Raw genomic sequence first — 11,450 nt, 5'->3', positions numbered from 1 at the left:
AGACGAGGTTCCAGGACCTCCCTGCCTCCACTTTCCTCTCCAAGCTTTCTAGATCGTCGACCGCGTCGTTCTCACCTCTTTTCCCCTCACGCAGGACCACGGAAACAACCAGACGACAACGCCGGAGTCTCGCCGGAGTTCGTCGTTTCCAGTCGGAGATAGACGCTGTTTGGAACGAGGAGAATCGCTGACAAGAACGGGGAAGAAGATCTCTCGTCGACCCGCACATCGTCGCCCTTCGGAGCCCGCCAGCACACCGACGTGGACATCCGCACCTGACCACCGCGAACGTCTCCTCCGTCGTCCACAGCCACCTGGTAACACTCTGTATAGAGCTAGCTCTATTTATACGTATAGAGAATCGGTAGCAGCACATGTTCGTGCAATGTTTTTTTTTCCTCGCGTGCACGATCCAATCGATCTGTAGAGTAGTGCTAGCTCATGTCGCATGTTAAACTTCAAAAATTCGTAACTTCAAATCTAGAGCTTCGTTTTAGATTTTGTTTTTTGCGTTGTATTCGTAATCAAATCCTCTATCCACTGATACTAATTTTGCTAATTATAGAATTTTTAGTTTATCAGTTAAAAATTGAATTTTTAGTATATTAGTACGTTGAATTGTTCACGTGTCGCCGGAGCCGCCGAGTCAAGCTGAAGTCGAGCCAAGCCGTCAGCCAAGCCGCGAGCCGAAGCCGGAGCCGAGGAGCGCCACAACCGTCAGATCAAGATCGGATATTCCGAGACGCGCCACGTCCCTACGTAAAAATAACAAAATCTGAATACTTTCGAAAATCATAATTAAATAACCGTAACTCCGTTTTGATCGATTCTTTTTGCGTTAGTTTCAGAATTTTATTATCTACACCTTGAAGTTGGAATTTTCGAATTATAAGCAACTAATTATCACGTTTGTAATATTGAATCTTAAACCTCAATTTGAACATATAATATAAATCTTATTTAATTAATACATGTTGAAAATCAATGTTGGGATGTCCCCTGCATGTTAGACTTGATGCATTATATTTTGGTCGAATTTGAAGTATTTTATCATCATATCATAATTGCATGCATGCATATAGTGTGAAACATTATTGTTGCATTGGTTATTCATTGATTTATTTTTCACCTTTGCGATAGATTGTGCGGAGTGCGCGAGTGCTGCTGAGGAGGAATATTGCTTAGAGTGCTGTTCGGATCAAGGCAAGTTACACCTTTGTTCATGTTGTCCTAAGTTTTCTACTATGCATGTCTTTTTCCTTCAAATGATTAGTATGCATGTGTAGGATATTTTGGTAGATTTTACTTGGTGAATATTTTGCAAGTCGCGTGATTTTTGTAGATTGCCATGAGTAGAGTTATACTTAGAAATAATTCCACTTGATATCCCGCCCATAGGAATGCCTAAATTTTTCTAAGTGCTATGCTTATGCTACGTAAATATCGAAAGGGGTTTGAAACAAGAAATTTTTCTAAGTACTTGAGCTCTGTTTATGAGCGCAACTTTTCTCCCAAAATCCTCCTTCAAAATAAAACTAAGTTTTCTTCGGGCGGAATGGTTTTGACGGGACAACGAGTGTGGAGATTGGTGGAGGACCGCCGCCCAGGATCAAAGAAGTCCGCCACGTTCCGGATGTCGAAGCTTCCAAGTGCAACCACAATACAATATGGGCTCTGTCTTGGCTAAGTACTTAGTGGGAAACCTCACCCGGGTACCGCCATTGGGAGGTATTTTGGGCACGGGCGGATCCGGAAGGTGGAGGGGCTACTAAGGAAAAGCTTCGTCGTGACCTCGTCCCGGCCTTAATGAAGATGAAGAATTTTGGCAAAAGGGCTTGGTTGTGAATTGTGGGTAAAGAGCGCAACCTCTCGAGAGTGTTAACCTGATCGATCAGCCGTGTCCACGGTAACGGGACAATTGTGAGCATCCGAAGGATGGAGCCTCGAAGGATTTCCTCTCTCTTTTTCAAAAGAATTTTCAAAACCCTATGGCGTGTGTAATATCGTTCATAGGTGGGTTTTGGGGCCTTGGTGTGTAATATCCAAGTGCTCGGGACTTGGTGTGTCATATCCAAGTGTTAGGTTGATTTGGACACTTGGTGTGTAATATCCATGTGATCCACTCGGCCAATTTTATTTATCAAAATTTTGCAAAGTAGGGTAAAAGATTTTCTCTCCTTACTAAGTAAAAATTGGCTTTACGCAAATAAACCTCAAGCCTCCTCTTGTCTGCCTACATGTAGATTTAGTCAATTTTCTCCTTCTTGGTGTAATTTGCCATACATTCAAAGTATTGACCAAATGTTTTTGGCTGCACTCATGTGCGAATACGAAGGTTGAAGAAAGGTGCGCTAGGATCGCGGGTCTACACTCAATGAGCCTCGTGGCGTTGATGGACTCAATTTATCTTAAGTTTTCCGTTGCTTTTATTTGAGCTAGCCTTGAGCTATGCAAAGTTGTAATAAATTAAACTCGGATTTATTCGATTCGTGTAATAATGACATTGTGTTTTACATGGTATTTCATCGACTGTGAGTGCTAGCTTATGATCCAGGGACTAGCATGTTAATCACAGGGACTTAGGATCCTACCCGATCCAAGGTCATTACAGATGGTATCAGAGCACATGTTGACTGTAGGACGTGACCCTAGGATTGGATAAAGGCACTTCATAGAAATAGGACTTTTTATTTTGTTAAGATATTCATGCACTTAATGTCTAGTAATTCTTTCCTTTCTTATTTTGTTTTATGCCTCTAATCTCTACTCTCCAACTTGAAGATGACGAGCTTCAACTACACCACCGCTGAGGACTTCAAGGATATTCGCTTTGGAGCTTGCCTTCTTGACATCGTTGAAGAGTCGAAGCTACCCGTACCTTTGATCAAGGGAAGTCTTTTGAAGAGATTCAACAAGGAAGGTTGTTGGGGAGTCAAGGCGGTTCAACATGGACGTGACACTGAGCCGAAGACCGATGACATTGTGATCAACCTCGTTAGCGACTCCATGGAGAAGGGCCTTAGCATTGTCATGCAGGAACTTATAGGGCGCCTATGCGGACGTCATTCGACGGAACTGAAGGGCCACTACTCCTTTACCTTTGGAAGGCGCGACGAGAAAGGCGTTCCCATCGAGTTAAGCGAAGCGGGTAGAAAGGTTGTCAAGCGTCAACGACTTCACTTCCAGGACTTAGAGAATCACATCAATACTCTCGAGGAGGAAAGTTGTTTTGAGCTACTAAGGAATGATGAACTATGCGGTCAACTCAAGGAGAAAGACAAGAAGATACAAGAGCTAGAAGAGGTGATCAAGGCCCAAGAAGAGGAATTCCAAGCGCAGGACAAGAAGTTCCAGAACCAAGAGAAGAGAGTCCAAAAGAAGAATGAGATGCTTAGAAAGCAAAAGCAGGAGATTGATAGTAATGAAGTAGAGTTCGAGGCCGATCACAATTTGATTGAGAAGTTGCGTGTCGAGAAGAGGGACTTGCAGGAGAAGAATGAAGAGTTGGCTAAGGAGCTCAAGGAGTACAAGGCAGGATTCTTAGAGGCGGGACTTACATTTGAGATAGTGGAAGAGGAAGTAGATCTAGACGAGGAAGCTAAATAGTTGACCACCATTGTCTATCTTACCGTTTTATCTTCGCTTAGTTGTTTGACCATACCAATCCCTTGTGGTATGGCAATAATAGTTCGATAAAAACCTTTTCATACTTTATTTGGATGTTTTGTGTTTCTATGTTTAATGCATGCATAAGGGTAGATTTTATTCCTTAACCTTCTATGTCTATGTCTTACCTTTTTCATAAACCTCAGATGCCGCCGAGACGTGAGCTCACTCCTGAAATTGCGCAACTCCTGAATACCCAGAATCAGCTGATCCAACTTCTGACTCAGAATATGCAAAACAACAACAATAACAACAACAACAACAACAACAACAACCCACCTCAGCAGGATCGTCTGACTCGGTTCTTGAGGTTGAACCCTCCTACTTTTTCCAGTAGTACTGAGCCGATAGTGGCGGATGACTGGCTTCGCACAATCAACAAGAAGTTGAACACCATTCAAGCCGATGGAGCGTAAAGGGTGCGGTTTGCCGCACATCAACTTGAGGGATCCGCCGCTGAGTGGTGGGATAATTACCAAATTACTTATCCTGATATAAATGCCATTACTTGGAACCAGTTTGAGGAAGCTTTCCGTACTGCCCATGTAGCAGCTGGAGCTATATCATTGAAGAGGCGCGAGTTTCGCGACTTGCGTCAAGGGGCACGCACCGTGTCTGAGTACGGGGACCTCTTCAATAGTTTGGCACGCTATGCTCCCGATGATGTGTCCACTGATGCAAAAAGGCGGGAAGAGTTCATGAGAGGACTTAATGATGAGATATCAATCCAGCTTGTCGCTATAAGATTCAACAACTATCAAGAGCTCGTTGACAAGGCCGTGATGGTGGAAGCCAAGCAGAAGAGCATAGAAAACCGTAAGAGGAAGTCTACATTCCACAAGCATAATAACTCTGTTCCGTACCGTAGCGCGTACTTCTTCCCCACCACCCCACCACCATAATGGGTCTTCTCGCAAGTAGGCACAATGGCCACAACCATAATGGCCATCGTCATCACAATGGTAACAATCATAATGGCCATAAGCACCGTAATGGAAATGGGGGCAATGGCAACAATGGCAATCACCAGAAGGATATTAGTCAGGTCACATGCTTCAAGTGCCGCAAAACTGGGCATTTTGCTAATGAATGTCCCGAGAGGCCGAAGATTGACAATGGCAATGGGAATGGAAATGGCAATGGCAAGAAACCAAATCCGTTCGTTAAGGCTACGCTGAACCATGTCTCCGTGGAAGAAGCTTATGAAGCACCAGACTCTGTGATTGGTAAGTTTATGCTCAATTCCATTCCAGCAGTTGTTCTTTTTGATACCGGTGCATCACATTCATTCATATCAAGGGTATTCGTGGATAGAAGTAAGATACCTATTGAAACCATTAATACACCCATTAGAATAAGCTCACCTGGAGGGGATTTAGTGTCAAAGTTTGGAAGTCGTGGACTGAGCCTAAAGATTGGTGCATATAGTTTCCCCACTAGCCTAATCATCTTGGAATCCCAAGGTTTAGACATAATCTTGGGCATGGATTGGATGACCGCCTATGAGGGCATCATAGATTGTGCCAAGAGAGTAGTTACACTCACAACTCCAGAAAAGAAACGAATCCGTTTCAAGTCAAACTTTGAACTTAAGGGGTCTATGGTGAATTCTCTTAAGGGGGTTAGCATAGAAGATGTGCCTGTTGTACAAGAGTTTCCCGATGTTTTTCCTGAGGAGTTACCGGGAATGCCACCCGACCGAGACATTGAGTTTCTTATTGATTTGATGCCCTGTGATTGGACCCATAGCCAAGAGACCCTATAAGATGGATGTGGAGGAATTGAAAGAACTTAAGAAGCAACTCAGGGAACAACTAGATAAAGGTTTTATTCGACCAAGTTCGTCTTCTTGGGGAGCACCCGTATTGTTTGTGGAGAAGAAGGATAAAAGTAAGAGGTTAGTTATGGATTATCGCTCGCTTAATGAGGTGACAATTAAGAACAAGTATCCTCTACCCAATATCAACGACCTATTCGACCAATTGAAGGGGGCGCGAGTATTCTCCAAAATTGATCTTCGATCGGTGGTATTTTCAATTGAAAATTCGAGGACAAGACATACCCAAAACCGCCTTCACCACAAGGTACGGCTTGTATGAATATACTCGTGATGTCGTTTGGTTTAACCAATGCCCCGAACCGTATTTCATGACTATGATGAACAAGGTCTTCATGGAATACTTGGACAAGTTTGTAGTTGTATTCATAGATGATATACTCATCTACTCCAAGGATGAAGCAGAGCATGAGAAGCATCTACGCTTAATCATGGAGAAGCTTAGAGAACATAAATTGTATGCCAAGTTCAAGCAAGTGTGAGTTCGGTTAAACGAAGTTGGGTTCCTTGGTCACATAGTGTCAGCAAATGGAGTTGCCGTGGATCCAAGTAAAGTAGCATCCGTGACGTAATGGGAGTCACCTAAGAATGTGGGTGAAATCCGGAGTTTCTTAGGACTTGCAGGGTATTATCGAAGGTTCATCGAGAACTTTTCCAAGATAGCAAAGCCCATGACCGAGTTGTTGAAGAAGGAAAAGAAGTTTGCTTGGACCGATGCGTGCGAAGCTAGTTTTCAAGAGTTGAAGAAACGCCTAGTGACCGCACTCGCTTTATGCCTGCCAGACATTCAGAAGGATTTCCAAGTCTATTGCGACGCTTCTCGTCAAGGACTTGGTTGTGTGCTAATGCAAGAAGGAAAGGTAGTATCATATGCCTCACGTCAACCGAAAAATCATGAAAGGAATTATCCTACACATGACTTAGAATTAGCGTCTGTTGTGCATGCACTTAAAGTATGGAGGCATTATCTCATGGGAAAGCATTGTGATGTGTTCACGGATCACAAGAGTCTGAAATATATATTCACACGTAAGGAGCTGAATATGAGGCAAAGGAGATGGTTAGAACTTATAAAGGATTATGACTTGAGTTTGCAATACCATCCTGGAAAGGCTAATGTTGTAGCTGACGCCTTAAGCCGTAAGGCCTATGTAAATGGACTCACCGCTGGAAAATTGCCAGGGGACTTGTGTAAACAATTTAAAGATCTTAGATTGGAGATAGTTCCAGAAGGATATTTAGCATCGATGGAGGTAAAGCCTACATTGCTAGACAGGATTAGAGAATCCCAAAAGGAAGACAAGGAAATGGATGAAATAAGGGTAAACATGAGTAAAGGCAAGGCAAAAGGATTTCATGAGGATGAACAGGGAACACTATGGTTTGAAAAGCGTTTGTGTGTGCCCAATAACTCTGAAATTAGGAAGTTAATCCTTCAAGAGGCTCACGACTCGCCATACTCGATACATCCGGGTAACACAAAAATGTACATGGATGTGAAGGAAAGGTTTTGGTGGAGTAACCTGAAGAGAGAGATCGCTGAGTATATTGCCTTATGCGATGTGTGCAACAGAGTCAAAGCAGAACATCAAAAACCAGCAGGATTGTTACAACCGTTGCCTGTACCTGATTGGAAATGGGACAAGATAGGTATGGATTTTATCACAGGATTACCCAAGACTCGATCTGGATATGATTCTATATGGGTAGTGGTTGATCATTTAACAAAGGTGGCTCATTTCATACCTGTGAAAACCACATACACCAGCGCTAAGTTAGCTAAGATCTATATGTCCAGAATTGTATGCTTACATGGAGTTCCTAAAGGTATTGTTTCAGATAGAGGTACTCAGTTCACATCAAAGTTTTGGCGCCAAATACATGAAACCTTAGGCACCAGACTTGAATTTAGTACATCATTTCACCCGCAGACTGATGGTCGACGTGAAAGGGTGAATCAAATCCTAGAGGATATGTTGAGGGCTTGTGCTCTAGATTATGGATCCAGCTTGGGATGAGAATTTACCGTACGCGAGTTCTCATATAATAATAGCTACCAATCAAGCATTGAGATGGCTCCATTCGAAGCACTATATGGTAGGAAGTGCAGAACTCCATTACTATGGGATGGAGTAGGAGAGCGCAATTTGTTTGGGCCTGACATGATCAAAGAAGCTGAAGAAAAAGTAAGACTTATCCGTGATCGACTGAAAATAGCACAATCCAGACAGAAGAGTTACGCTGATTCTAAGCGTAGGGAAGTAATTTATGAAATAGGAGACCGGGCATATCTCAGAGTTTCACCACTACGTGGAGTTAAAAGATTTGGAATCAAAGGAAAGTTAGCGCCACGTTTTATAGGACCATACAAGATTCAAGCACGCAAAGGAGAAGTTGCATATCAGCTGGAATTGCCAGAAGTCCTATCAGCCGTCCACAATGTGTTCCATGTGTCACAGCTGAAGAAGTGTCACCCGGAAATGGCCGATACACCATTGAGAGATACAGTTCCGCTAGAGGAGGTTCAGTTGGAAAGTGATCTCACATATGAGGAGAAGCCCGTTAAAATCCTAGAAACGGCTGAAAGGTTTACTCGAACTAAGACCATTAAGTTTTGCAAAGTTCAATGGAATCACCATTCAGAGGAAGAAGCTACATGGGAACGTGAAGAAGATTTGAGGACAGAATACCCATACCTATTTGCTAGCCAACCTGAATCTCGAGGACGAGATTCTTTTTAAGGGGGGTAGGTTTGTAACATCCCAAATTTTTACAATTAAGGATGTTAACAGTTGCATCATATCATCATGGCATACTATTTTGAAATTTGCATATTTGGTTAAGTCTGAAATCTAATTAAATAATCTCACAGATTTTATCTGGTTTTTGTTTTACTCTTTTGAAATTTATATGGATCATATGAGATAAGAAACAAATAAAAAAGAAGACGTGGAAAAGAAAAAAAAGAGGACCGAACCAGGTAGGACCAAGCCAACCCAGTTGGATTCCTTCTGCGCACGCTTGCGCGTATGGCCGCATAGCAGCAGGACAGCAGCGTATCTTCCTGTTTTTTTTTCCTTTCTAAAAACGCTGACAGCTGGGCCCTACTGATCCGTATCGTCTTCAACCTCCTGCATAGTTCGACGAGAACACGGGACTCCCAAACCAACTCGAAAATCCCCAGATTTTTCGCTCCGATTCCGTTCAAATCCGTGCCCCCTACTCCACGAAAACTCCTCCATATATACTCCCGCATCGGCCCCTCTCCGTTTTTCTAAAAATCGCAAACCCTAGACCACCAGAGAGCCCGTTCCGATCTCGCCGGAGTTCCGCCGTCCGCGAATTTGAAGACGAGGTTCCAGGACCTCCCTGCCTCCACTTTCCTCTCCAAGCTTTCTAGATCGTCGACCGCGTCGTTCTCACCTCTTTTCCCCTCACGCAGGACCACGGAAACAACCAGACGACAACGCCGGAGTCTCGCCGGAGTTCGTCGTTTCCAGTCGGAGATAGACGCTGTTTGGAACGAGGAGAATCGCTGACAAGAACGGGGAAGAAGATCTCTCGTCGACCCGCACATCGTCGCCCTTCGGAGCCCGCCAGCACACCGACGTGGACATCCGCACCTGACCACCGCGAACGTCTCCTCCGTCGTCCACAGCCACCTGGTAACACTCTGTATAGAGCTAGCTCTATTTATACGTATAGAGAATCGGTAGCAGCACATGTTCGTGCAATGTTTTTTTTTTCCTCGCGTGCACGATCCAATCGATCTGTAGAGTAGTGCTAGCTCATGTCGCATGTTAAACTTCAAAAATTCGTAACTTCAAATCTAGAGCTTCGTTTTAGATTTTGTTTTTTGCGTTGAATTCGTAATCAAATTCCCTATCCACTGATACTAATTTTGCAAATTATAGAATTTTTGAGTTTATCAGCTAAAAATTGATTTTAGTATATTAGTACGTTGAATTGTTCACGTGTCGGCCGGAGCCGCTGAAGCCGAGTCAAGCTGAAGTCGAGCCAAGCCGTCAGCCAAGCCGCGAGCCGAAGCCGGAGCCGAGGAGCGCCACAACCGTCAGATCAAGATCGGATATTCCGAGACGCGCCACGTCCCTACGTAAAAATAACAAAATCTGAATACTTTCGAAAATCATAATTAAATAACCGTAACTCCGTTTTGATCGATTCTTTTTGCGTTAGTTTCAGAATTTTATTATCTACACCTTGAAGTTGGAATTTTCGAATTATAAGCAACTAATTATCACGTTTGTAATATTGAATCTTAAACCTCAATTTGAACATATAATATAAATCTTATTTAATTAATACATGTTGAAAATCAATGTTGGGATGTCCCCTGCATGTTAGACTTGATGCATTATATTTTGGTCGAATTTGAAGTATTTTATCATCATATCATAATTGCATGCATGCATATAGTGTGAAACATTATTGTTGCATTGGTTATTCATTGATTTATTTTTCACCTTTGCGATAGATTGTGCGGAGTGCGCGAGTGCTGCTGAGGAGGAATATTGCTTAGAGTGCTGTTCGGATCAAGGCAAGTTACACCTTTGTTCATGTTGTCCTAAGTTTTCTACTATGCATGTCTTTTTCCTTCAAATGATTAGTATGCATGTGTAGGATATTTTGGTAGATTTTACTTGGTGAATATTTTGCAAGTCGCGTGATTTTTGTAGATTGCCATGAGTAGAGTTATACTTAGAAATAATTCCACTTGATATCCCGCCCATAGGAATGCCTAAATTTTTCTAAGTGCTATGCTTATGCTACGTAAATATCGAAAGGGGTTTGAAACAAGAAATTTTTCTAAGTACTTGAGCTCTGTTTATGAGCGCAACTTTTCTCCCAAAATCCTCCTTCAAAATAAAACTAAGTTTTCTTCTGGGCGGAATGGTTTTGACGGGACAACGAGTGTGGAGATTGGTGGAGGACTGCCGCCCAGGATCAAAGAAGTCCGCCACGTTCCGGATGTCGAAGCTTCCGGTGCAACCACAATACAATATGGGCTCTGTCTTGGCTAAGTACTTAGTGGGAAACCTCACCCGGGTACCGCCATTGGGAGGTATTTTGGGCACGGGCGGATCCGGAAGGTGGAGGGGCTACTAAGGAAAAGCTTCGTCGTGACCTCGTCCTGGCCTTAATGAAGATGAAGAATTTTGGCAAAAGGGCTTGGTTGTGAATTGTGGGTAAAGAGCGCAACCTCTCGAGAGTGTTAACTCTGATCGATCAGCCGTGTCCACGGTAACAGGACAATTGTGAGCATCTGAAGGATGGAGCCTCTGAAGGATTTCCTCTCTCTTTTTCAAAAGAATTTTCAAAACCCTATGGCGTGTGTAATATCGTTCATAGGTGGGTTTTGGGGCCTTGGTGTGTAATATCCAAGTGCTCGGGACTTGGTGTGTCATATCCAAGTGTTAGGTTGATTTGGACACTTGGTGTGTAATATCCATGTGATCCACTCGGCCAATTTTATTTATCAAAATTTTGCAAAGTAGGGTAAAAGATTTTCTCTCTTACTAAGTAAAAATTGGCTTTACGCAAATAAACCTCAAGCCTCCTCTTGTCCGCCTACATGTAGATTTAGTCAATTTTCTCCTTCTTGGTGTAATTTGCCATACATTCAAAGTATTGACCAAATGTTTTTGGTCTGCACTCATGTGCGAATACGAAGGTTGAAGAAAGGTGCGCTAGGATCGCGGGTCTACACTCAATGAGCCCGTGGCGTTGATGGACTCAATTTATCTTAAGTTTTCCGTTGCTTTTATTTGAGCTAGCCTTGAGCTATGCAAAGTTGTAATAAATTAAACTCTGGATTTATTCGATTCGTGTAATAATGACATTGTGTTTTACATGGTATTTCATCGACCGTGAGTGCTAGCTTATGATCCAGGGACTAGCATGTTAATCACGGGGACTTAGGATCCTA

The sequence above is a fragment of the Lolium rigidum genome, chromosome 7 (genome assembly GCF_022539505.1).
Source record: "Lolium rigidum isolate FL_2022 chromosome 7, APGP_CSIRO_Lrig_0.1, whole genome shotgun sequence".
In the NCBI taxonomy this organism is placed as follows: domain Eukaryota; kingdom Viridiplantae; phylum Streptophyta; class Magnoliopsida; order Poales; family Poaceae; genus Lolium; species Lolium rigidum.
Note: the sequence above shows the minus strand (reverse complement) of the source record.